This window comes from Globicephala melas, chromosome 3 (assembly GCF_963455315.2).
Source record: "Globicephala melas chromosome 3, mGloMel1.2, whole genome shotgun sequence".
Taxonomy (NCBI): Eukaryota; Metazoa; Chordata; class Mammalia; order Artiodactyla; family Delphinidae; genus Globicephala; species Globicephala melas.
The window spans coordinates 77,294,981-77,319,666 of NC_083316.1; the positions used below are offsets into that span (position 1 = coordinate 77,294,981).

The following is a 24,686-nucleotide window of genomic DNA, read 5'->3' on the forward strand; positions in this document are numbered from 1 at the left end:
TAGGTTTCTTCTCTGCCTGAAGGTGTGATTCTCATCCTCACGCTCTGGAGGTGACCAATGTAGCTCCAGCCACCAGTGTTCCCATTCCAGGCAGGAAAAATGGGAAGAGCCAAAATCAGCAGGATGCAAACCTCCTGAGTCTACCTCCCCTTTTAAGGAGCTCTTTTGGACACATTAACAGCAACTTCTATTTCTTATTGGCCAGATTGTGTCACATGCTCAACTCTAATGTAAGAGAGGCAAGGAAATGTAGTTTTAAAGCAAGGTTTTATTACCACCCTGAATAAAAGCAGGGTTCTTTCAGTTAAAAAAAAAAAAGAGTAGACTAGATATAAGATAAGTAATGGGTAATCTGTATCAGGATGTCCTCTTAAAATATCCTCTTCTGAAATATGGCTCCCCTACTTCAACAACAGTCTAGATGTGGGATGACCCTGAAGAGTAGGATGAGACTGTGTCTGTCTCTGGAAACCCCACTTCTAGAATATGGTACTGATTAATGAAAGATGAGAGAAAACGTACAGAGCAGTCCTTACTTGGTCAGATCTTTGTTTATCCAACTCATTTGAGCTTAGAGCCAATAATCTGAATGTTTTCTAAGGCTTCCTACCTGTTGAAAGTTGAATGCCTGCTCTTTTCTGGACTGTTTTCTGCTCTGCACTATAACCAATGTACAAATATAGTAGGCCCATAAACCAGCTTCCAGTTGTGCTAATTTCTTCATAAGGACAAGACTTACTAAAAAGCCTATGAATAAATGGCATAATTATAAAGTCATTTTAGAAAGATGTAAGTCACTTAATAAAGTTCTTTACGGCATGTGTATTAATGCCAATAATATTTTAAGAAATTACTCCAGAGTACAGTCTTGTTGGGATGGATGGCACCTAGAAAATTCACCTAACCACGCTGTTGTTAACTTCTTTCTGTCCAAGAATCCCAGATTCACTGGAAGGGGGTAGGGAGGGAGAAGCATAGTAGTAACCTCTGGGAAAAACTCTAAGTAAAACCAAAGAAAATGCATACTTACTATATAAGGAGTCCTGGAAGCTTGTACCTGGTCTCTGAAAGTGAAAGGAGATGAGGTAAGAAGATGGATTGGTATATCACAGACACCAGCCAGTATACACATTCTCTAGTAGCTCAGACCAGACCTAGCTAGCTCAACTATGGTTCATAGGCAGATGGTTGTGGTGGTAATAGTTAAGGACCTTCTTCTTGCCTAAGTCTAATGAATACAAATAATGTGATGAGTAACTGACTTTATTACAAAAAAACCTGGAAAAATTGCCTCAGTTTATTCTCTGGGCTCGTTAGACAGGGAATGGTTTCAGCACCAAGAATGCTGGCATTTAACTTCACTTATGAGGCCAATTTTAAGAGTATACCCTTTTTCATGTTGTTTTCTACTTCTTCATTTTTGTGTTGGAAATAGATAGGAGTGGAATGTAAGACTACAATCCAAGAATAGGTGGATGAATGCAAATTGTGTCTGGTTTCCCCGTACTCTTACTTGATTCTGGTAGAATTTTATCTGACAGTCACTGAAGGCTTCTCTTCCGCAGTTTTTTCATTAGCCCCTAGGAAAAAGTGGCAAAAATATGGTTAAATATATGGTTACTGATTTCATAAAGGCAATGGTAGCTTTTGGGGTAGAGGGAAACAAGCCCAAGAATTCAGTTTGCTTTTACCTAATAATCATTAGCCTGTGTTCTCTGTGAGTTCCAATTACTATCATATATTTTTACATTCATAAAATATATGAGAAACTATTTCTGCCCTCATAAAGCTTATGATTAAGTGGCTACTGATAGCTTACCTTTGTATTGTATTTTGGAGTTTTTCAAGTGCACAAGCATTGTAACAAAATCCTTTAAGAAAATCTCAAGGGAGGTCGGGTAGGTAGTAAGAAATAGTCCCATTTTAAAACTGAAGAAATTGAGACTCACAGAAGTTAAGTAATCCATCTGGATTGCACAGAAGGTTAATAGCATAGAGTGTTAATTGTTAATTCTTCTAAGTTTCACATTTTAATGTAAAGAGTTATTTATATGTGAAATTTTACTATAAGAACCTTAGGTGAAGTTGGATGTCTGTTTTTAATCTCTTTCGGTAATAATAATGTTCTGACCTAGATTCCTGAAATATAGGTATTTCATCCAGGTTGATTCATATATTGCAGATCTGAACTATTGATAAGATGTCATGAAAAGAAATAGCAGTTGAATTTGTTGGTTGTTGAATCTATTTTGTAGTCAAAATTCTAGTGCTCTCAGAATGACTGGAGTCTACTTACCAGTTAAGGTTTGACTCATCATATGACAGCTGTGGTAGACTTGAAAAAGACATACAGGCAATTAGGAAGTGTGTATTTCAAAGCAGTGAATCACATTTGAAGGATTACTTAAGAAAATGGGATCATGTCTCCTGTATCCTAAAGAAGTCAAATAACATGTTTTTTTCTTTTTAAATAACAAAAAATAGAGACTTTTTCCCCCTTTAACCTTCTTTCCACACAACTTTCATTTCTTATTTCAAATTAGATTTTGTGGTGGTTACTACCTCTCTTAACATAGCCTACTATGAGAGGGTTTAATCTTTCCAGGATGAAAACCACAGAAAATACGGACATGGTCAGCAAATGTCATTATTGCTTTTTACAGGCAGCAGAGAGTATCTGAACCAGTGAGTCTCAAGCCTGGCACATACCAGGGCCACCTGGGGAGCTCGTAAAATTTGCTGCTGCCTGGGCCCTAGTTTACCCAGAGCCACAGAATCTCTAGCGGTGCGGCCCAGGCATTAGCATTATTTTAAAATATTCGTAGCTAATTCTAATTGTGCAGCCAGGGTTGAGAATAGCTAGAAACTCCCACTTCTGTTGGAAAGGAAAGAAATTAAATCAAGGTAATTGATACAAAAGAGTGAACAGCTTATAGTGTCATCTGAATTTCTGAAATCAGTATCTAATGGATATTCTGTTCAGTGTGACAAAGTGTAATGAAAACATTCAGGTAAGGGGAGAAAATATTTCAAGCAGGAGGATCTTCTGTACTTCTTAAATGTCCCCACTTAGATGGCTATCCCATCTTAGCTTAGACAACTGCTTTGCTTGTGTGGCCCTGGCTTTGAATTAGATTCCTAAAATCAAATGTGTTAAAACACTTATCTGATGCCCAGATTTGAGTCGATTTTTCTGAAAACTTAAATTTATAGGAATGTAAATATGTTTGATTGCCCAGAGCCTTGTTGTATATATCTATCTTTGTCCCTTTATCCTTACAGCTCTACCTGTACAGGGAATGTAAAATGGACACCCTGAAACAATCAGTGGCATATTAGAGCATTTGAAGCCTCATTTGCTTTTTTGTAAAGGTATTTTGGCTAATATAGAAGGGTGTGGGTATCAAATTATCAAAATATTTCTCAGGTTTTCTAGTCACCTAAAGTGTATTCACCTATTTATTACATTTTTCTGTGCATTAACCTTAACATTTATACATTCAGATTAGAATGCCTAGACTCTTCTTTTATGGGCAGGTGGTAATGCCTATTATATTTGTCAAATTCTTCAGTATAAGGGTGTGGGCAGTGGGGTAAGAGAGAGGAGAATTTACATCCTCTTACTGGTAAAGCTGTGTGAACTTCGGCAAATCAGTAACCTCTCCAAGCCTCAGTTTCCTTGTCTGTAAAATGGGAATGATAAAAGTTCCTGTCTCTTAAACTTGTCATGGAGTTTAAAAAAGCTAATGCATGTAAAGCACACGGCACTGTGCCTAGTACATAAGAGTTAAAAATTATGATCATTATTGCTTTTATTGTTATTCAATTCTTTGAAAAAAAAGGTTGAGGGAAAATGAATAATCACTTTGGATTAAGGATTTTTCAGTGGAAAAATTTGCATTTATCCCTTCTGCAAGTATTTGAAATGTAATCATTTGAATGTCTGAAACCTAAAATCAAGAGCTATGACAGCGTATTTCATTTCAAAGGAATGCTGTAAAATCTCATCTATTTTGGTATATGATTTATCAAAGTCACTTTGCCTGCCTCTAACATTTTATGGGAGTGGCTAGGAAATATGCACCCATTAGAAAGGAGAGAAGTGCAGTTTGCTTCTGGCAAGTCACAGGAATTCCTTGGGATTGGGGTGGAGTGGGGTGAGGTGGGATGTGATCCAATCAGGAAAGTGCTGCTAGAAACTCTAATTCTTTTATATATATTTTTAAACATAGCTTCCAATTCTTATTTGAATATTAATAGATTGACTTATCTCAGAACTAATTTAGGGTGAGAGACAAAACCTTGGGAGCAGAATGTAAAGATAGTCGTGATCTTCCAGTCACTTTACAGAAATGTCTATTTGCTGACCCCCTCCTGGTCACCTTCTCCAGAGCACAAAACTACTACGTATTTTTCTCCTCTTTCAGTATGTCTTAAGTGATATTATTTAGGTGACTTTATGTTACCTCTCATTTCAGAAACAAAATACAAACAGACACAATAAAGGGCTGAATCTAAAGATTAAAGCAATTCGCAAAGAGCGGGAATGGAAACTAAATTCCCCACATTTTTTCCCTTGGCTTTGAATTTTCTTTCCCTTGGGGTAGCTTTTATTTCTCTCTTTTCACTGATACTAACAGCTTATTACAACTCATGTCTGTCTGTACTGTGTTCCCCTCTTATTAATCTCTCCTTCCATGTCTACACTTTGAATAGCAGTTTCCAAATTCGAGAATCATTACTTCCTTAGCTCTTGAGGGTGAAAGCCAATGTATACATTTGTGGTTGGAATCTTACCCAGTTATTCTGTTAGTTACAAAAGTAAGCATTGATTGATGTGTGATAGGAGAAGAGTGTCTAATTTCAGGAATATTTTATTTTGGGAGCAGGTGAGGTTTTTGTTCAATGAATTCTCCATGAAAGCACTAATATTTATCTCTACAGACTATGATTTTTCTATTCCTGTGACCATTGGAGTCCGTTCTCACACTTTCTCTTCTATATTAGGCACGTTTGAGACTTCCCTGGTAGTCCAGGGGTTAAGACTCCGTGCTTCCACCATAGGGGGTGCAGGTTCGAACCCTGCCCGGGGAAGTTCCACATGCCGCCCTGTGCGGTGTGGCCAAAAAAAAAAAAAGTGTATATTAGGCATGCTTGCTCATTGCTAAACCTTTTCAGTTATTCATGATCCTAATTAGAATTTCTAGATGAATTAAAATGCATTTCCTTTTAGATGATGTTTCAGACATAGTAATTATTCTACCAGGAGCTTAATGAGTCATGCTCTGGGGCAAAGTGGGGATTGGCAGGAGGAAGGAGGGAGGTGAAGAAAAGTAAAAAAACGCAGGCATGTATCAGGAAAAACTCCAGCCAGGGTTGATGGGCTGAGCTTTACTGATGCTGCTTTATGATATGTGTCAAAATAAATGCAGGAAACAGCTTTTGCTTCAAAATTTAGAACGTTGTGGTAACTGATATTTAAGTGAAGGAATGTTACAGTTGAAAGAGCTGACCTAAAACTCTTTCCAAAGCTATCAATTTTATTTATTAAACTTACTGAAGAAAAGTGACAAGAAAAGGCATAGATCATTTATTTATTTGACAAGGTACTCAGAGTTCTTTTTCTTAGTAGAGCAGCAATTAAGATGGGTTTTATTATGCTCAGCATGTGTGTTTGCCCAGTTTGAAATTGTTTACATATTTACTGGCAAGGCACTAATGAAAATAAATCAGCCCAAAGGACTTTTATCTCCCTGTCTGTGGAACACTGTGAAAGGTGCATTTTTGATGGATGATGACCACAGTTGTTTTTAAAGGATTCCTGAATGAAGTCATGAAGTCTTAAGAATTTTGGAACCCAAAGTTTTGACTCATGTTACAATTTGAGTAACTGCTTTATACAAAAGGGCCTGGTCTAATTTTTAGCCTGTGCTTCATTCTTGCAAGTTGGAGGCTCATTTGCTGAGGATAATATTTATAAGTCCCATAATTAAGGAAATTCTTTAGTTAGACGTACTTGTGAGAAAAGAGATACATCTAGGTCACTTTAGGGCACCATTTCTCAAATCAGGTGTCCTGTGCTACACGTTGGCAGTTATGTGTGCTTCGAAATAGACTGCTAAATAGGATTAAACTCTTTTTTTTTGGAGCAAGGTTTCTAAGAGATTTTAAAATGCAAGTGGACATTGTAACTAATCAGGAAAGGACATGGCATTCAGCATTTCCCAGACTATTACCAAGCAGTATCTATTCTCATCTCTTAGAACTCTAAAGTTTCTCAGAACATAGGGGAAAGCTGCCAGGAGTGATAGGGTTCTTCATAAGTACACAGCTGGCAGTCAGCCCCTCTGGGCCCCCATGCATTGGGCCTAAAGTACACTGGCGTGCCTGATTCAAGAGCAGGGCTTGTGACCCTCTTCTCTGTGCTACTTGTATTTGTACTTCCTGAGAGGGAGGAATGAAGTCTATTGGCCACTAGCCAATATGGGGCACTCCTGCTGATCTGTCTTTAACCATGGTGCCCCAGAGCACTCTGGCCTCAGCAGGAATTCCTGGACCAGTTAGCTGTGGCCAAGCTAGTAATATGAAATGGCCCAAACCACAGAATTTTGGTGCTGTTTTTCCTTAGATGGAGGCTATGTCAGGTAGTTAAAATTTAAGGGCTGTTCTGTTTAGGTGGCATTCATCTTCAGGTAAGATAGTTATTCATTCATTCAGCAGTATTAGATACCTATTATGTATTGAGCACCACGTTGGGCTATGGGGATACAAATGTGAGTAAGATACCTCCTGGTCCTCAAGCAACTTATGGGTCATTTAAACAGTTCACATAATGGTTGTTCTTGCTTGCTTCATAAGATATTATTTGGATATAAAATCAGTCACTTCATTTTTTTTAATATATATATATATATATATATTTTGGCTGCATTGGGTCTTTGTTGCGGTGTGCGGGCTTCTCATTGCCGTGGCTTCTCTTGTTGTGGAGCATGGGCTTAGGCGTGCAGGCTTCAGCAGTTGCAGCATGTGGGCTCAGTAGTTGCAGCACGCGGGCCCTAGAGCATGCGGGCTTCAGTAGTCGCAGCGCGTGGGCTCAGTAGTTGTGGCTCGCGGGCTCGCGGGCTCTAGAGCGCAGGCTCAGTAGTTGTGGTGCACAGGCTCAGTTGCTCCGTGGCATGTGGGATCTTCCTGGACCAGGGATCAAAACTATGTCCCCTGCATTGGCAGGAAGATTCTTAACCACTGCGCCACCAGAGAAGTCCCAGTCACTTCATTTTTGAAAGTCAGTATGGGGGATTAAAATATGTATACATAACATCCTGGTTATTTTCCTGTTACTATTTGATCTTATGAGTCTAAATGTTCTGTAGTATTCCCCCACAGAAACCAGTACCAGGTAGTGCTAGCACAGGCGTGGGGTACCAGGAATGCACTGCTTGTTGGGTGTTTAATTGCTAACAAGGCAGATTACGACTTCTTTCTCATGCTTCTTTCGTGGCCCAGTTAGCTGTGGCCAAGCTAGTAACATGAAATGGCCTAAACCACAGGCAAAGTACAAATCTGCATGATGCCGTCTTTTTTTCCCTTGTGCATTCTCAGGACAGGCAGCCCGCATGGCACTTGACCGATCGTAGGGCAGGAAAAGAACACGGCAGCAGCATCCGCAGCACTGCCGGAAGGAACACTTCTGTAGCAGTTGTGTGGATCTTTGCTGCCTGTGGGCTACTCATCCCTGTGCTTCAGTGCAGGCCTTGATGAAGAAGAGAAGTCCAGGGCAAGAGAAAAATTAATTTGTTCTCTTATCTGAGTTTACAAGGATTCTGGACTCATGGCTTCCTAGGCTTCAAGTTCAATACTGCAGTGTAGAGGGAGCCCTACACTGCTGGGTTCTGATTAAATATGTTGTAAATTATATGCAGTAACGTCAACAGGTTAAATATCTATTTGGGTTAAAAAAAAAGGAAAGATTTCCACCCAGGAAGTTTAGATATATCTATTTGAGTATACTTCACAGTTAAAGAAAGTTGGGATATCTTGGGATAGAAAGGATACAAGGCAAAATTACTGAATTTACTTTTGACATTGACACCAGTTGCTAAAAAGATTGTTTTGGATTACTTTTCATTCATAGACAGAGACAGTGAATGGAGAAAGATACTGTTCCTGGGCCTTCTCCTCAGAACCCCATCACTCATCCTTCTTTTGATTAATATTGTGCAAAGCAACAATCTCATGCATTGTTCTTTATGGGTTCATTAGGTAAATGCTGACCCCAGGACTAAGTGTTAGCACTGCTTTTCCTTTGGTCAGGTCTTTGTGCATGTGTTCTTCACAGTTTTTTTCGCTGTTGTGGCCTCTCCTGTTGCGGAGCACAGGCTCTGGACGCGCAGGCTCAGTGGCCATGGCTCACGGGCCCAGCCACTCCGCGGCATGTGGGATCTTCCCGGACTGGGGCACGAACCTGCATCCCCTGCATTGGCAGGCGGACTCTCAACCACTGCGCCACCAGGGAAGCCCAATATTTTAATATTTTAATGAAGGAGCTTTCTAACTTTTATTACATATTACCTCTTTTAAAAGATCATATTCACTTACCATAAATCATTGATTTTAAAGCACATATTTTTTCGTATTTTAACATTTTTGAAATCAGGATGTGTTTACGATCAGTGGCCTCCCATCATTTAGTTACCAGTATTCCTCCTTATTCCTTAAAAAAATCTTAAAGACACGTGATTCAACTGGGGGAGCATTGGAGGCCCTCCACCCCTGCCCATGTTTTTGGTACCTGATACACTAAAGGAATTCAGGGATTCATGCCCCTTGGGTCCTACAGTTGTGAGAAAACCAGGGCACCTTATCTTACATCCGGACATATTATTGTGTCCTCTCCTTTGTGAGAGAGGGAACAATGGTATAGATAGATACGGGATAAAATTGGTTCATGAATTTATACTGTTTCATAATGACTTCATCTAACATTCAGGGAATGCTACAAAATATATATTCTTCCACTGTGCACTATACCCATGGACATATTTGAAGAATATAACAGGTGTGAAAGATACTCCTATATGATAAGCTAAATGACTATGAGAGGTGTAATAATACAGTATATGAATAATACCAAATGACAGGGTCAGTTACTCAGTATAAGTCCTGAGCTGGAAGAGGTTACTTTGGGTTGGGAAAAGTTAATGGAAGATATGAGAGGTAAACTGGCTTTTGAAAACAATAAAAGATTTGGATAAGAAGAAATGGAGATGAGGGAAAATATGTTATCTTCCCTAAAATTTTTTAAACATCTATCTCCATTAGAGGAATTCAAAGTGAATGTGTAGTTTTAGGCTCTTTTTTTTTTTAACATCTTTATTGGAATATACTTGCTTTAAAATAGTGTGTTAGTTTCTGCTTTATAACAAAGTGAATCAGCTATCATATATGTATATCCCCATATCTCCTCCCTCTTGCGTCTCCCTCCCACCCTCCCTATCCCTGAACATGCACTTGAAAATACAGCATACATTTATGACATTGGCTGTTTTACTAAGAACCAATTAGAATATATCTGCTTTTCTGGGAATTCTGAATATTTTTCACTAACTTGGGGTGGCAAAGGAAGACAACAAAGCACTGACTCATCTTTGAGATAGTGCAGAAAGGATTAGCTGGGAAGACTTAACTCCAGAGATGTTTCAAGGGGACTGGCTATCTTAGACCTGAGTGTGAAGTGACTATAACCCATGACTCACAGAGAACTCTTGAAATGGGTAAAATGACTAAGCCATTTTCATTTGAAACAAGCTGGACTAGACCACACTTGGATTATTTAGCAGGAAGTTATGAGGTCTTCTAAATAAACAAGCCACAGTTTGCCAAATAGTCTCAGCTTCCCTTGTGGTTATGCCACTTACCTTTCCAGTCATCACAGTGAGCCCCTTCTTCCTGAGCTCGGACTATGAAATGCTGTGCTACCTGCAGGACTTAGCTGAGGGCTCATTTTTATTCTTAAATGGGCCAGATTTCCCCTTTCCCTTTTCTTTTTTTAAAAAAATAGTTTACTGTTTTTTATTTATTAATTTATTTATATTTATTTATTTATTTATGGCTGCTTTGGGTCTTCGTTGCTGCGTGCGGGCTTTTCTCTAGTTGCGGTGAAAAGGGGCTACTCTTCGTTGTGGTGTGCAGGCTTCTTGCCGTGGTGGCTTCTCTTGTTGCAGAGCACAGGCTCTAGGCGCCCGGGCTTCAGTAGCTGCAGCACGCAGGCTCAGTAGTTGTGGCTTGTGGGCTCTAGAGCGCATGCTCAGTAGTTGTGGCGCACGGGCTTAGTTGCTCCGCGGCGTGTGGGATCTTCCCGGACCAGGGTTTGAACCCTTGTCCCCTGCATTGGCAGGCAGATTCTTAACCACTGCGCCACTAGGGAAGTCCCCCCTTTCCCTTTTCAGTTATTTCCTTCCTTGCTTCTTCTAACACTTTAAAGCTCAGTTTGAGTGCTCCAGGACAGTTTATCAATAAAGTTTGAGGTTATGTCTTTATATTTGCAGTATAAATCTAAACTTTAAAAACAAGTGATGAAGACCCACTCTTCTATCATGAACACCAGATCATGTTGCTTATTTAACATTTTTCTTTCTATTTTCTGCTTATCTTTGGTTCTAATAATTAAAAGCCCTATGCAACACATTTAAAAATTCTTCCATTTTAACAATTTTTCTCCCAGACTTGGGGCATCAGATTCCCCTTCTATACATCTGTTCCATTCTTTCTATCTGCTGGAGGAGTGGTTATCCACCATGTTGCACCCTAGATACTTTTGTAAAATACTGCTGCCCAGGCCCTATCCAGAGAGATTTTAATTTATTTGTCTGAAGTAGGGTTCAGAATCAGAATATTTTTAAATTCAGATCTAGTTGATATATAATATTATGTTAGTTTCAGATGTATAACATAATGGTTTGATATTTGTATATATTGTGAAATGTTCACCACAGTAAGTCTAGTTAACATCCACCATCACACATAGTTACATATTTTTTTGTGTATGATGAGATCGTTTAAGATTTACTCTTAGCAGCTTTTAAATATACAATATATCATTATTAACTGTAGTCACCATGCTGTGCATTACATCTCCATGACTTATTTATTTTACAACTGGAAGTTTGTATCTTTTGACCACCTTACCCTTTTTGCCCAACCTTCACCCTCTGCCTCTGTCAAGTACCAATCTACTCTCCCTATCTATGAGGTTTTGGGGTTTTCGTTATTGTTTCTTTTGTTTGTTTGTTTGTTTTTCTTAACTCCTCAGGCAATTGTAGAGCCAGGTTTGAGAAACATTGTATTAGTGTTGAAACCTGGTCAAAACCAGTGAAAATCTCTAAATCAGAGGGCAAGTCCTGTCCAGCTTAATGAATCACAAGGCAGAATATCTCCGGCAGCTACTGGAACAAAGAACTGCTGTGGATATCCAGAAATTCTTGGGCCCCAGTGCTGAATTATCCCTAGATTCAGGATTTTGACTCCTTTGTCTGTTTCTTCCCTCTAGCTTCAGAGTGGCACATCCAGTCACCCTGGGGCAGCTAGTACATACAGTACATTTATGAAGCTAGATGGTGCCTTCATTGTTTCAGATACCTTGCTGTTTTCTGGGAAATTGTTGGAATAAATGTACAAATTTATGATAACCTTGTAACTGGTACCCCGTGGAGTTGTGCAGTGCACAGCCTGCACAACCATACCCTGTGACCCATCATGTTCTTGTTTTTCCTGTTTAAACAAGTCATGACCTGAACTAGTGACCTGGGGACTATAGGCCCCAGATGACAATCGTTGGCAGGCTGGTGTAGGCACAGCAACTAAGATAAAAGGCAACTTTAAAGTCTGAGATGATGGGTTAAGATATTCTCAGGAGGCTCCCTGCCTCATGGCTCTGTCATGTTGCTTAATTTAGCCCAGGTTGCTAGGGAAATGAATTCAAAATTGACCAAGGCAGTGTCTAGAAGTACTGTGTGAATAATAAATTAAATTCATGGCAAATATACCCTTTGCTTGACAACCTTGGATGGATTTATTTGCTTACGCAGAGCTAAAGACTAACATAACCTGCCCAGTCTTGACAAAATCGCTGAGTAAGTCGTGCTTATTTTCAGATTCTTCAGCATCTTCTTTTTTGACTTTTATCTTTTTTTAAGCATGCTGATACTTTTAGTTTAGTTTAATTTATTTTTTATTCAATTTATTTAAACTGAAAAGACAAAACAAAACAAAAACTGTTCACCCATTTCTCCCACTCCCCACTGCCCCACATCTGGCAACTACCAATCTGGTCTCTGTATCTATTAGCGTGGTTACTTATTTATTTTTTAGATTCCACATATAAGAGAGATCATATGGTATTTTTCTTTCTATAACATCTTTTTTGTCCCTTCTGCCCGGAAGTGAACACCTAGAAAAGGCAGCTATGTTACACATGCAATATTCTGATAGAAGGATTTAGCCCTGCACCTCACTGCCTGGCCAGTGGGTTCCACGGATGGTTCCTGTCTTCATTGCAGTTGCACTGGAGCAGGCCTGATGGTGTAGTTGTGCTGTCTATAGGAACTTTCTGCAATGATGGAATGGTCTATAATCTGTGCTATCCAATAAGATATGTTCGTGTATATGTATGTATGTGTGTGTGTATCACTAACTGTATGTGGCTATGTACAGAGCACTTGAAGTGTGGCTAGGGAAACTGAGGGATTGAACTTCTAATTTTAAATACGTTTAATCAATTTCATTTAAAATTTAAATAGCTGCAGGTGGCTAGTGGCTGCCATACTGGACAGTGCAGGTCTCAGAGAGGGGTCTTATCTAGAGTGGGAGGAAACTCATATTTGTTGTGTACCTTCCCATCGTCAGGGACTTTTGTTTTGATGATCTGATTTAATCTCATGAAACCTCACAGGGTAGATATTATTCTCTCCATCTTATAGAATGAAAAGAACTGAAGCTCAGAGAATCAATCGCCCATATTATATGACTGATAAATGATCAAATCAGCATTCAAACCTTGGTCACTTTGGTTCCAAAGCCTGTGCTTGAAGTTTTCTTGGGGAGGTGGTCTTCACTGTGAAGAGTTAGAAACGAAATTTCGAATGAAAGCATTAACGATAACCGCCAAAACACTGCCATCAAACGTCACCAAATGGTAAGAAGAGAATTGCCCAGAGAGGAGAAGGGAGTGTGTGCTGGTGCTGGGCAGAAGCAACACCTAGTGGACGGGGGAGGGGTGGCAGGAAGAGGAGGGACTAAAGCCACTGTGCCAGTGACAACAGGTTTCCCTCAGTGTGGCCTCCTCAGCGTGTCATAGACAGAGTCATGTGCTCTGTCCTTACTATTTCCTTTCTCCGTCAGATTAAAATTGGGCTTTAGTACTCTAAATAGAACCATCAGAAGCTCGCTTATTAGTCGTTGCTGAGGACTGAGTACAGGTACATCTGGGAGTTGCCAGCTTCTTCTCCTCAAAGCCCACAAACCCTGCCAAGGGCAGGACCTCTGTTGAATGGCTTCTCGCCTCACCTCCCACTTCCTCTCTTCCTTTATTTCTTAAGATGCTCAGAGTCCGTATTTATTGTCCTGTGTTCTGCTTTATTCATGGCTACTCCCCACATCTAGTGAATATGCAATCACCCTCGAGGCCGTGGTTCTCAGCCCTGGCTACATCAGAATTAACAGTTGCACTTTAAAAAATCCAGCTGCCAGATATCTGCCCAAACCAACCGAGTCTGAATTTCTGGGAGTGGGGTCCCACCATCAGTATGTTTTACCAGTTTTCCAAGTGTGTAGGAAGGGCTGAGAAGCACAGTCCTTGCTGATGAGCCATCTGGGTGCTTCCCAGAGTTCTATTGTTCCCAGATATTTCGAACCCAGGGCACTAGGTAGATGAGGGTTGTGGGTGGAAAAGGGTGAGTGTTGCAGGTGATAAGAAACAGGCAGTTTGAAAATGACTCAGGGGACCTGAAGAGAAGTGGCAGGGGCCCCTCAGGGGGCTTTTTTCACAAGCCATTGTGGATCATGGGTGGAGAACAGGAATCCCTGATGGAAGAGGGAGCATCAGGGTGAACTATCAATAGTGACATTTCTTCCATTTGATGCCATTTGTTGAGAACCTTTTGTACCAGCCCCTGCTGTAGCAGCACAAAGGTAGATAAGAAGGGTGTCTCCCATGGAAAGAGTTGCAGGGTCTGGAATCAACAAAAAGAAGAGAAAAATTAGGGAGAAAACCTCATTTGACCAAGTAGGAGTAACCTGCTTTTAACTGTTTGTGTATGTTTGCCATTTATTACCCAGCACAATTAGCTCTCAGACACATCATTAAATGTGTGTCGGGTTCTCTTAAGTTGTAAGTTGTATTCAGCTGCAGCAGTATCCTCTATTTATATCTTCTTAGCCTTCATGTGGTCTGTTTGTGCACACTTTAAACAAATTGAAAGGAACCTGAGTGCCATGTCCACCTGCAACTTCTCCTAAAAGGATTATGTGTGAAGTAAATGTCTATAATAGTTTTTGGAAATGCATTATATAAGTCCACTCATCTTCTTTCACACCCCCTTGCCAACCCATTCCCTCTACCACATCACAACTAACAAGTTTCCATTTCTAACCATAGCCTAAATCAAAGTATTTTCTATGCTTTGATGGGGCCATAAATGGGAGAATTAAAGGAAAATTTCCCTGTTGGTCTCAAGGTTCTGTGTTCGGGGGAGCAGCACAAGGTCCTCTTCTGCCCTGGAGGCTACATCAAGTATGTCTCCATGGCTTTGTGCCTGCTTGCCACGTGCTTCAGCATCAGCATTCACTTGAAAAACTATCTTCATTTATCGTGAGTGTAGTGCTCAGGGTGGGGACCTCACGCAGGAGAAGGGGGGAGCTTGAGGACGACAAGCATTCCTATCCTCTGGGCACTTGACTTCCTCTTGGTACCCTCATGGATAACACAAACAAGGCATCAATTAGTTTCATCTGTCTTTGTATTTTATATAAATGGAATCATACAGTGTGCACACTTTTGTGTCTGGCTTCTTTCATGTAACACTATGCTTGTGAGATTCATTCTTGCTGTTGTGTGTAGTTGTAGATCGTTTACCTTCACAGCGATAGAGTTTTCTACTGTGTGAATATTTATCCATTCAAATCCATTTATCCATTCAACTGTTGATGGATATTTGCGATAGTTTTCAGTTTGAGGTTGTTACAATTGCTGCTATGAACAATCTGGTACAAGTAATCCAGTGAATGTATATACGAATTGCTGTTGGGAATATACCTAAAATTGGACTTGTCATGTGATAGGGAATGTGTGCATTCAGTTTAAATAGATACTGCCAAACAGATTTCCAAAGCAGTTGTACTAATTCTCCTGTCCACCAGCAGTGTATGAGAGCCCTGGTACCTCCACTTGGCCTTTTCTATCTTTTCATTTTCGGCATCCTGGTGTGTGTGTGTAGGATCACACTGTGATTTTAATTTGCAATTTCTTGGTGACTATTGAAGTTGAGCGTCTGTCGTGTTTATTGGCCATCTATAAGTAATTTCTGCTGCTTGTTTTATTATGGTTATTTTAATAACTTATAGACAAGTTTCTTATCCTACTTTTTCACTAGGAGTTTTCATAACTTCTTTTTTTACTGCTACAACATCATGGAGAAATCAAATTCCCTTTTCTTAGGCTAATACAGTCATTTTCTTAAATTGTTCAGTTACCTGGTCATTAAAGGAACAACTGTTGTCTCTCAAAGCAAAGAGGAGGGAGGATTTCACTGAAATCAAATGATTTAATGTATAATAAATGTGAACAGATTGAGGGAAAATGATGCAGTCATTTTGGAATGTATGACTGATATATCTTTAGATATTTTGTATCAGTTATATCTTCCTCAAAAGACAGTCAGCCTTAGTGCCGAAAGCACAAGCTAGAGAAGACCTTATTGTGATGGAGTTTGTTTTCTGAATGAGAATACCGTTCTAGAGTTGACATGCCATGGATAAAATTTGATTTAAATCAAATGAGCTATTGTTTAAGAGTTCTTTCCTGTTACTGGAATTCAAGGCTGCCAAGCTGTTCTGTGAAGTGCAGTGATGGAACTTCAGAGAAGGCGTCCACAGTTAGGTGAGTTGGATAAACTCATTAAACTAACAGATTCGAGCACTGGGGGCTTTGCTCAAGACCACATGGGCGGTGTGACAACCAAGAATAGAAAAGCTGGAGGAAAGCAGGAGTCACAGAAATATCATAAGCAATATTATCTGATCCTATCTTCATTTTTCTCTTCTAAGCAAATACACAAGGGATTTATTGCCTGTCAGTGAGTGACAACAGTATATAAAAAGGACTGGTTCTCCTTGTTGGAGAAAAATATTTTAGTTGGTCATATATTGCTGACTGAACCATCTTATCCTTTGAAGCATCAATAGAATTTAAACTGATCCTAAATCTTTCCAAATTGCTTGTTGAGATATTTTTTCTACACAGAGAATATTCTTAAGAAAATGTTTAAATCAAGGACAGTTTTCTCATAACTTTAATTTCTTTGACCTCTACTCCATGGATCAAGAGTACACACAGTGCAGATCTCTCTCTTCACCTGTCAGTTCTTGCTCACGCGTGTGCTGGGTTGGCCTTAGCAGTAAATGGATCAGTGCTGTACTGACAGGGCCCTGAGGCTTGACCATCTAACATCTCATCCCTGTGCCTGTCGTTCTATAACTGCTATATTCCTTTGAGTTTTGAAGGCTTCGGGGTTTCGGAATGAACTTTTAAAAATACATGTAAACTTGGTAGAGGACCCACTTGAAATTTTTCTCATTTGACATCTTAGCAAGGATTTGCTAAAATAGATCCTGCACAGGAAAGAGGGGGAGATGGGAGGGAAGTTATGAGAGAAGAAATGAGTTCGAGACCCAATTTTACAGTCCAATCTTGATTCTGTCCAAAAAATTTACCAAAATTAACACTCCTAAAAGTTATACATACATTTACTTCTTATCCCAGGAGCATCACAAATTTGAGGGTACAATGTATTTTGGAACAGATATCAAGAAATGTGATCAAATACATTTTCTGCCATTATGAAATTTGCCCTGAGGTCAAACATTGATTTTTTTATATGTCTCCATTTTCAGCCATTTCCTCCTAGAGATGATGGGTGTGACAACAGAGAGGAAGGGAGACAATTAATTATTTCTCTTTGTTACTGGCCTTTGCCTCTAAAATTTCTTCTGGACCATCAAACTAGCACATTCCCTCTGCCTCTAAACAGCTCATGTTTAAAAAATATTTTGAGAGAATTCTTCCACTTTTTTCCATTCTGTCATGAAAATCCCTGGTTATACGTTCTAGAGAAACTTGATACAAGTAATAAACAGGAAAAAAATAGTTCACTGAAAGGACCACCTTATAGAGCTCTCCTTGAGCTCCAGATCGGCTCTCTGACACCCCCTTTTCTCCTTTCTTTTGGAAATGCCTGAATTGTACCTTCATGGGTGGTAAACTCTTTGTGCTTCAAGGAGGGAGAGATGAAGATCTGCCTGACTTTGCTGAAGTTAGACAATTACCACTTTGGGATGGTAGCAGATGTTACTGCCTGGAAGATACATTGACCTTTGATTTGAAAGAAATCAGGGCTGTCAAGTTTCAGATAATTGTGTCTTAGATAATTCACAGCTCATCTGGGGCCCTTGGCTCTTTTATTGACAGTAAGCCATATTTTAACCTATCCTCAGATATACAAAGTCTATTCATCGACTCAATGAGTCACTAATTTCCTTTAAATTTTCATTAAAAGCAGAGACATTACTAAAGAGCTTGTATTAGTCACACTTTGATCCAGCTTCAGTTAGACATTTGAGGCAAGAATGGGCAACGAAACAAATGATGTCAAAAAAGAGAGGCTAGTACAGCTATTGGATACTCCACTCTTCATGTCCAACAAATATGGGAAAATGTGAAGGACCTGTTGGAATGGCATCTGGTCGGCCAGTGTGACAGCTGCAGAGGGAATGGATATTATATTATTGAAGATAGTTTGTGTAAGCTCTCATGTTTGCCCTGTCTCATCCTCCCTTCCCTGTCCTCACTTCTACTATGACATTCTTTGCTTTCCTTCCTTCCAGGGAAACGGTACATCTGCTTAAGACATAGAGTTTCTATTGAAGGACACAATAATTCAAAAGCTATTTGTGTTCAGATATTACTTACCTATTTTAAATAGCCCAGCCATGATGAAATACTAGCATAGCAGAATCTAAAATAGTTTGGCCCAGCTTATTAAGTTGTTATGATGCACATTACAGCTCATTTGTGGTAATTAATTAGTGGAGAGAGGATAAAGCCTCAGCCTTGATTGTTTCTATCTAACAAATGTTTTGGAGGAGAGTTCATTTATTAAGAAGAGCACAACTGAAAAGAGTACATATGCAAAAAGCTCCTTTTGTTCTCCCTTCACTTTACATTCTTTTCCAAGGCTATTATTTAAAATAAATTTTTTAAAGCTCTAAATAGAAACATGCACTGTGTTCCTTTGCCAGTGGTCTTTTTGACTAAACTGACATTTCCTAAGTCACCATGTTTGCATGCAATGTTTTCTTCTCCTAGTGGTTCCTGGCAGATCTTTGTGCTTTTAACCCTTTCAAATCCTTAGAGTATTTAGGGAATAGTGTTGGAGAAATGATGCAACACAATTTTCTCCCTCTCCTTGTCAAGCCTCCAGAGTAGGATGAGATGACTAAGTATAGTATTTTGGGGTTTTTTTTGCGGTACGCGGGCCTCTCACTGATGTGGCCTCTCCCGTTGTGGCCTCTCCCGTTGCGGAGCACAGGCTCCGGACGCGCAGGCTCAGCGGCCATGGCTCACGGGCCCAGCCGCTCCGTGGCATATGGGATCTTCCTGGACCGGGGCACGAACCCGTGTCCCCTCCACCGGCAGGCGGAGTCCCAACCACTGCGCCACCAGGGAAGCCCCTAAGTGTAGTTTTGTAGAGTCAAAATAGCAATATAAAACCCATACTAAAGATATACAGTATGTTGATATTGGTTTGCCAAACTAGCATCACTATTTTTTATGCATATCCATTTTTTACACGTCAACATGCAAACAGTAATAATTCTTCAATTATTTAGCTCTTAATAGTTTTCAAAGTAGCCATATTTTATATATATATAAAATTTTATTTTGTCATCTTCCAAACACTGAAGCAGGCTGGGAAAAATGCTATAACCTTCCACTTACAAATAAGGGAACTGAGATGAAAAGATGCTAAGGCAGCAGTCCCCAAACTTTTTGGCACCAGGGAACCAGGGACCGGTTTTGTGGAAGACAGGTTTTCCACAGACGGGACAAGGGAGAGGGTTCAGGCAGTGATGCGAGCGAGCAATGGGGAGGAGCAGATGGAGCTTCACTCGCTCGCCCACCGCTCACCTCTTGCTGTGCGGCCCTGTTCCTAACAGGCCGAGGTCCCAGGATGAGGGCCTGGGGCCCCCTGTGCTAAGGGATTTGGCTGAAAGCATACAACTGCCTTTAGAGGAAATCAGAGACAGGCCTGGCCTTCTGATGCTCAGCTGGTGCATATTCCTCTGTATAAATGTTACTAGAATTTTAAACACACAGAAAATAAATATTTCAGATACCCACATATCCACCTCCCTAGATTTAACAAACATTAGCCTTCCGTTTATTTGCTTCACGTCATTTTTGTTGGGGCGTTTGTAACCAAGCATTGCCAATGCATCTAATACTATCCTTTCCCCATCTCTTTTTCATCCCCCCTGCCCTCCCTTGAGAGTTACGATTATCCTGAATTTGTTGGGAAGCATTCTCATGAAAGTTTTGAGACTTTTACTCTATATGTACATGTCTGTGAACATGTATGATATTGCTATGTTTTAAATTTTCACATATGTGGAATCATATGTACCATTTTGCAACTTCAGTTCGGTCCTGTCTCTTCAGTAATGTTTCTAAAATTTATCCATGTAGATCTAGTTCATTCATTTCAACAGCTGCGTATTATTCCACTGTATGAATAAGCCACTGTCTATTCATCTATTCCTTATTTATGGACATTTAAGTTATTGTCCATTTTTCCCTATTTCAAACAGTGCAGGAAAGAACATCTTTGTGCAGTTCTCCTTGGCCACAGGTGCAGTAATTTCTCTGGGCCTGAAGGATATACCTGGGCATTTAATTAAAATGCTATGTACATTTTCAGCTTTTCTAGGTATTATCATATTGTTTTCCAGAGTAGTTGTACCAATTCGTTCTCTCACAACCAATATGTAAACTCTTTTTTCACAATCTCTCCAACAATTGGTGTTACAAGTTTTTATGTTATTCCTCCCCCCACCCCATACTATTGGTGTATAATGATTTCTCCTTGTTTTTATTTAATTCTGATAAGTCTGCTTACCTTTTCTGATATTTATTGATCGTTGAGATATCTTCTATAATTAACTGATTATATTATTTTCTTCTTTTGTTTTTTCTGTTAAACTTTTTTGCATTTTTCTTATTATTTATAGGAATTCCATATATATTCTGGATACTTTAGCAATTATATACTTTGCAAATATCTTCTCCCAATATGTCTCTTGTCTCAACTTTGCTTATGGTGACTTTTATTACTATAGAAGATTTTGATTGTAATGTGCAATATGATTTATCAGTATTTTCCCTTATATTTTGTAGTATTCTGACTTTTAAGAAATCTGATATCATAAAGATACTCACCTATATTACTTTTCTAAAGGATTAAATCTTTGCATTTTACACACAGGTTTTACATTCATTTTGAACTTATTTTTGTGGATGGTGAGTGAGAGAGATCTATTTTTTTTTTAATATAAATTTATTTATTTATTTGTTTTTGGCTGTGTTGGGTCTTCGTTGCTGCTCACGGGCTTTCTCTAGTTGCGGCGAGTGGGGGCTACTCTACGTTGTGGTGTGCGGGCTTCTCATTGCGGGGGCTTCTCTTGTTGCGGAGCACGGGCTCTAGGCACACGGGCTTCAGTAGTTGTGGTGCGCGGACTCAGTAGTTGTGGCTCACAGACTCTAGAGCGCAGGCTCAGCAGTTGTGGCACATGGGCTTAGCTGCTTCGCGGCATTTGGGATCTTTCCAGACTAGGGATCGAGCCCATGTCCCCTGCATCGGCAGGCAGATTCTTAACCTCTGCACCACCAGGGAAGTTCTAGAGAGATCTACTTTTATCTCTTCCTTGTGGATAACCAGTTGTCCCAATGCCTTTTACAGAATATTCCATATTTAAGCTTTTGATTTTTAAGAATTTAGCTTTTATTTTCTATCAAATTTGTATATGTACAAAATATAGATATTCAAGAATTCTATAGTCTTTTTAAAAAATGAAAAATGGAAGTGCTCTGCTATTACATCTCTTACCATTTCCCCCACCCCAGATACAAACATTATTTTACTCTTTTGATCTTTATAAACTTAAGAAAAACCTTTTTTCTCTTAATAATATGCTTGTGTTACCAATATTTAATTTTTCATTTTGGGGCATTATTCTTTAACTTTAAATTTTGGAAGATGAGGGTTCTTTCCTGTTTCTACTCTTCTAAAATAGTATTATTGTAATTGTATTATTTCAGATTTAAATTATTTTAATATGTAAACTATTTACAAATGAATTGTGTACTACAAGAATTACTTTTCCTTTCCTGCATATTTTTAGTATGTTTTTCCTAGACATAGTGTCTTATTTTATTCTTATTTTTTCCTATGTTCTTATAATTATACTCAACCTTTCTCTAATTTATATAAATCTCCTCTCATGTTTAACTACTTCCATTTTCTGACAACATCATCTTAAAATTTTTTATTGAGGTACAATTCACAAGTTACATTATATTAGTTTCAGATGTATAATGTAATGATTTTGATATTTGTATATATTACTAAATGGTCACCATGATAAGTCTATTTAACATCCATTGACACACATAGCTAAAATTTTTTTCTTGTGTGGTGATGGAATATTTATTAAACCAAAATTGCAGTAATCTATTTTCGGAGAATAGAAACAGGAAAGAACCCTCATCTTCCAAAGTTTGAAGTTAAAGAATAATGCCCCAAAGTAAAAAAAATTAAGAACTGGTAACACAAGCATATTATTAAGAGATAATGTTTGTTTATCTCTAAATATAACATAACAAAAAAGATAATGTTATGTTTATCTCTAAACATAACAAAAAATATGTTTGTTTGTTTGTTTTTTAAAGTTTATAAAGAGTGAAAGAGTATTTGGAAGAACCTGATGTGTGTTTGGTGTCTTCTTCCTGCCTGGGAGAGGTGGGCAGGAGGCACTCAGAAGGCCGTAATGAGGAGAAAAGTCAGTAAGTGGGAGGGCTGACAATTTGGAAGACCAAGGATACATGAGTTTTCTGTGAGCCAAGTGAAGGTAGCCAGGCTTGCATTGTCTTCAAGCAAACGCCCCCAGGAGCTTCCTCCTAGGCAAGGAGACCCCAGAGGTAAGAGAGTGTGGGTGCACTTTTGGGGTCAAGACCTGGGAGAGTACATTAGAGATCAATTGGAAAGTGCATTGTTGCAATGTGGAGGTTCTAAGGTAGGCGGCTGTCTCTCAAAGGGCTCTCAAATTTACTTTTGAGTTCCCGCCACCCAGAGGACACTTACAGCCAGATTTCAACAGCACCATGGAGGGTCCAACAGAGATGTTCTCAGTCATAACAAGTTTGTCATACAAAGAAGCACTTTGTAAACACTCCTGAAGGGAGTACTCTAATAAGAAAAGGCTAATTCTAGGATATGCAGCCAAAGATATAAGAAATAAGGATGACTAAATATATGTACTAAAGTTCATTTGTCCAAAAACTTATCAGGGGCCAAAGGGAAAAAAACAAAACAACAAGAAACCTTCTTAACATTCTAGAACTAAAATTCTAGATAATATTAGGATGGAGAAGAGAGAAATAGAGACTAAAGGGATGTAAATGTGTCTTAACATTATAGCCTCAATATCTATAGAGCGTCATGATTAAGTAATGTTTATTTTTTTCTCCACCAGAAGTATAAGGATGTTTCTATATCAGAAAATTTCAGTGAATTATTTGTAGTATTAAAAATAAAAATCATGTATTCACTTCAAGAGATGCAGGAAAATTATTTGATAATAGCAGCCAGTAAGTGGAGTGAGTGGAACAGTGGTGAACAGGGAATGTCATAAGAAAATACCCACTTCCCCTTCTCTGTAGGGTGATGACCTTCCTATAGGCAACTCTTGAGTGGAGGGTGGAGAATCATAACTTTAAATGAAAATAGAGTTGTTTTGTTTTGTCTTAGATTGAGTTTCCTAGAAGCGGAAGCTGAGTGTAGAATTCAGGGGCAAACAACTTTTTGAGGAATTCTCTTCAGAAAAAGCCAGTAAGTTTAAGGATAAGGAAGGTGGAGAAGCAGAGCAACGATGTGATTTCAGGTAAAGTCTAGCCTTGGTCTGATTTATGAGGGAGAGGTCTGCAGCATATCCTGCACGGCAGAACTGTCCCTCCTGGAACCAGGAGCTCCTTTGAGAGTTCTCCTGAGAGAATTCTCTGGGAGCCATTCATAGACACAGCAGCTGAGAGACAGGCCTGCAAGCCCATTAAATGCGATGGAACAGGGTGGGGGGAACACCTAGCTTCTGCCACCTGATTTATTTCTTGGGCTGGAAATTCTAGTTTCTGAATTGCAATCATATTTTACAGCTTACAGTGATCATAGGATTATTTTCTGTATCCTAAGTGTGCTCAGAAAAGGCATGAGATTGTTCATGTTTCCATCCAGGGTCAGAGGAAGATGTCTCCTGACTCAAAAGGACAGCAGAATACAGAAAACAGAAACAAAATGGCTTTTTATGATAATGCCTCATGAGTCCTACATGTTCAATATGCCACATGTGTGTATACACACATATATCATGCATACGTTTACATATTTTATCACATTTCGTAGCATACATACATGTATGTACACACATGTATGAATACATACATACATACATATATATTTCATCTACTATCTCTTATAGCTCATAAAAAAAGAATGTTATATTCTTTCAATGATCTTAAAAAGCAGCCACTGTTAACATCCTTATTGTACAAACATTAAAATCTATATGGCTATTACTGCTATAGCAAAAGTATAGATGATACTTATATTTTCTTGTCAGCGTTCTACTTCTTTGAAATAAAGAAAGTTGAAAAGAGGGCATTTCTTTTTCTGCCAAAGATCTGGAAACACTTTGTCCCTGGAGTAGACTTCCAGCCAAATGAGGATCTCCATAGGAATGGAAGAAATCACACTCTCTGCTCCAGGATCCTGTGTTTGCCAGGTCACATTGCTTTACTTTGGATTTCTACCATCTAAGCGAGGGTCAGTCCAAGGATCTGAGACCCACCGTGGTGCAGCAGATTGCTGCGCATCGCCAGGGAAATGTGTCCTCTTGCGTCTTTGCCAGGTAAGAATCTGAAGATGAGACGTTTGCATCCCTGGCGCCTCACATTTTGTGCCAAACCAGGACTGCACTGCGAGAAGTCTCCCTGCCAATTTTCCTTTATTAAAAAGATACTCCTTTCCATGCCCAAGAATAACATGGAAAAGGATAACCATTTAACAATGTTTGACCATGGTCCTGAGGAA

General features: G+C 39.2%; 1 long non-coding RNA gene across 1 annotated transcript in view; it reads left to right on the top strand.

Annotated features, from left to right (window-relative positions):
- LOC115847917 (uncharacterized) overlaps positions 1-24,357 on the top strand; it is a 279,707-nt gene extending 255,350 nt beyond the window's left edge. Inside the window, exon 4 of the long non-coding RNA XR_009563436.1 lies at positions 24,276-24,357. This is a non-coding gene — a long non-coding RNA (uncharacterized lncRNA). The remainder of the gene's footprint in view (positions 1-24,275) is intronic.
- Positions 24,358-24,686: the final 329 nt, after the last annotated feature.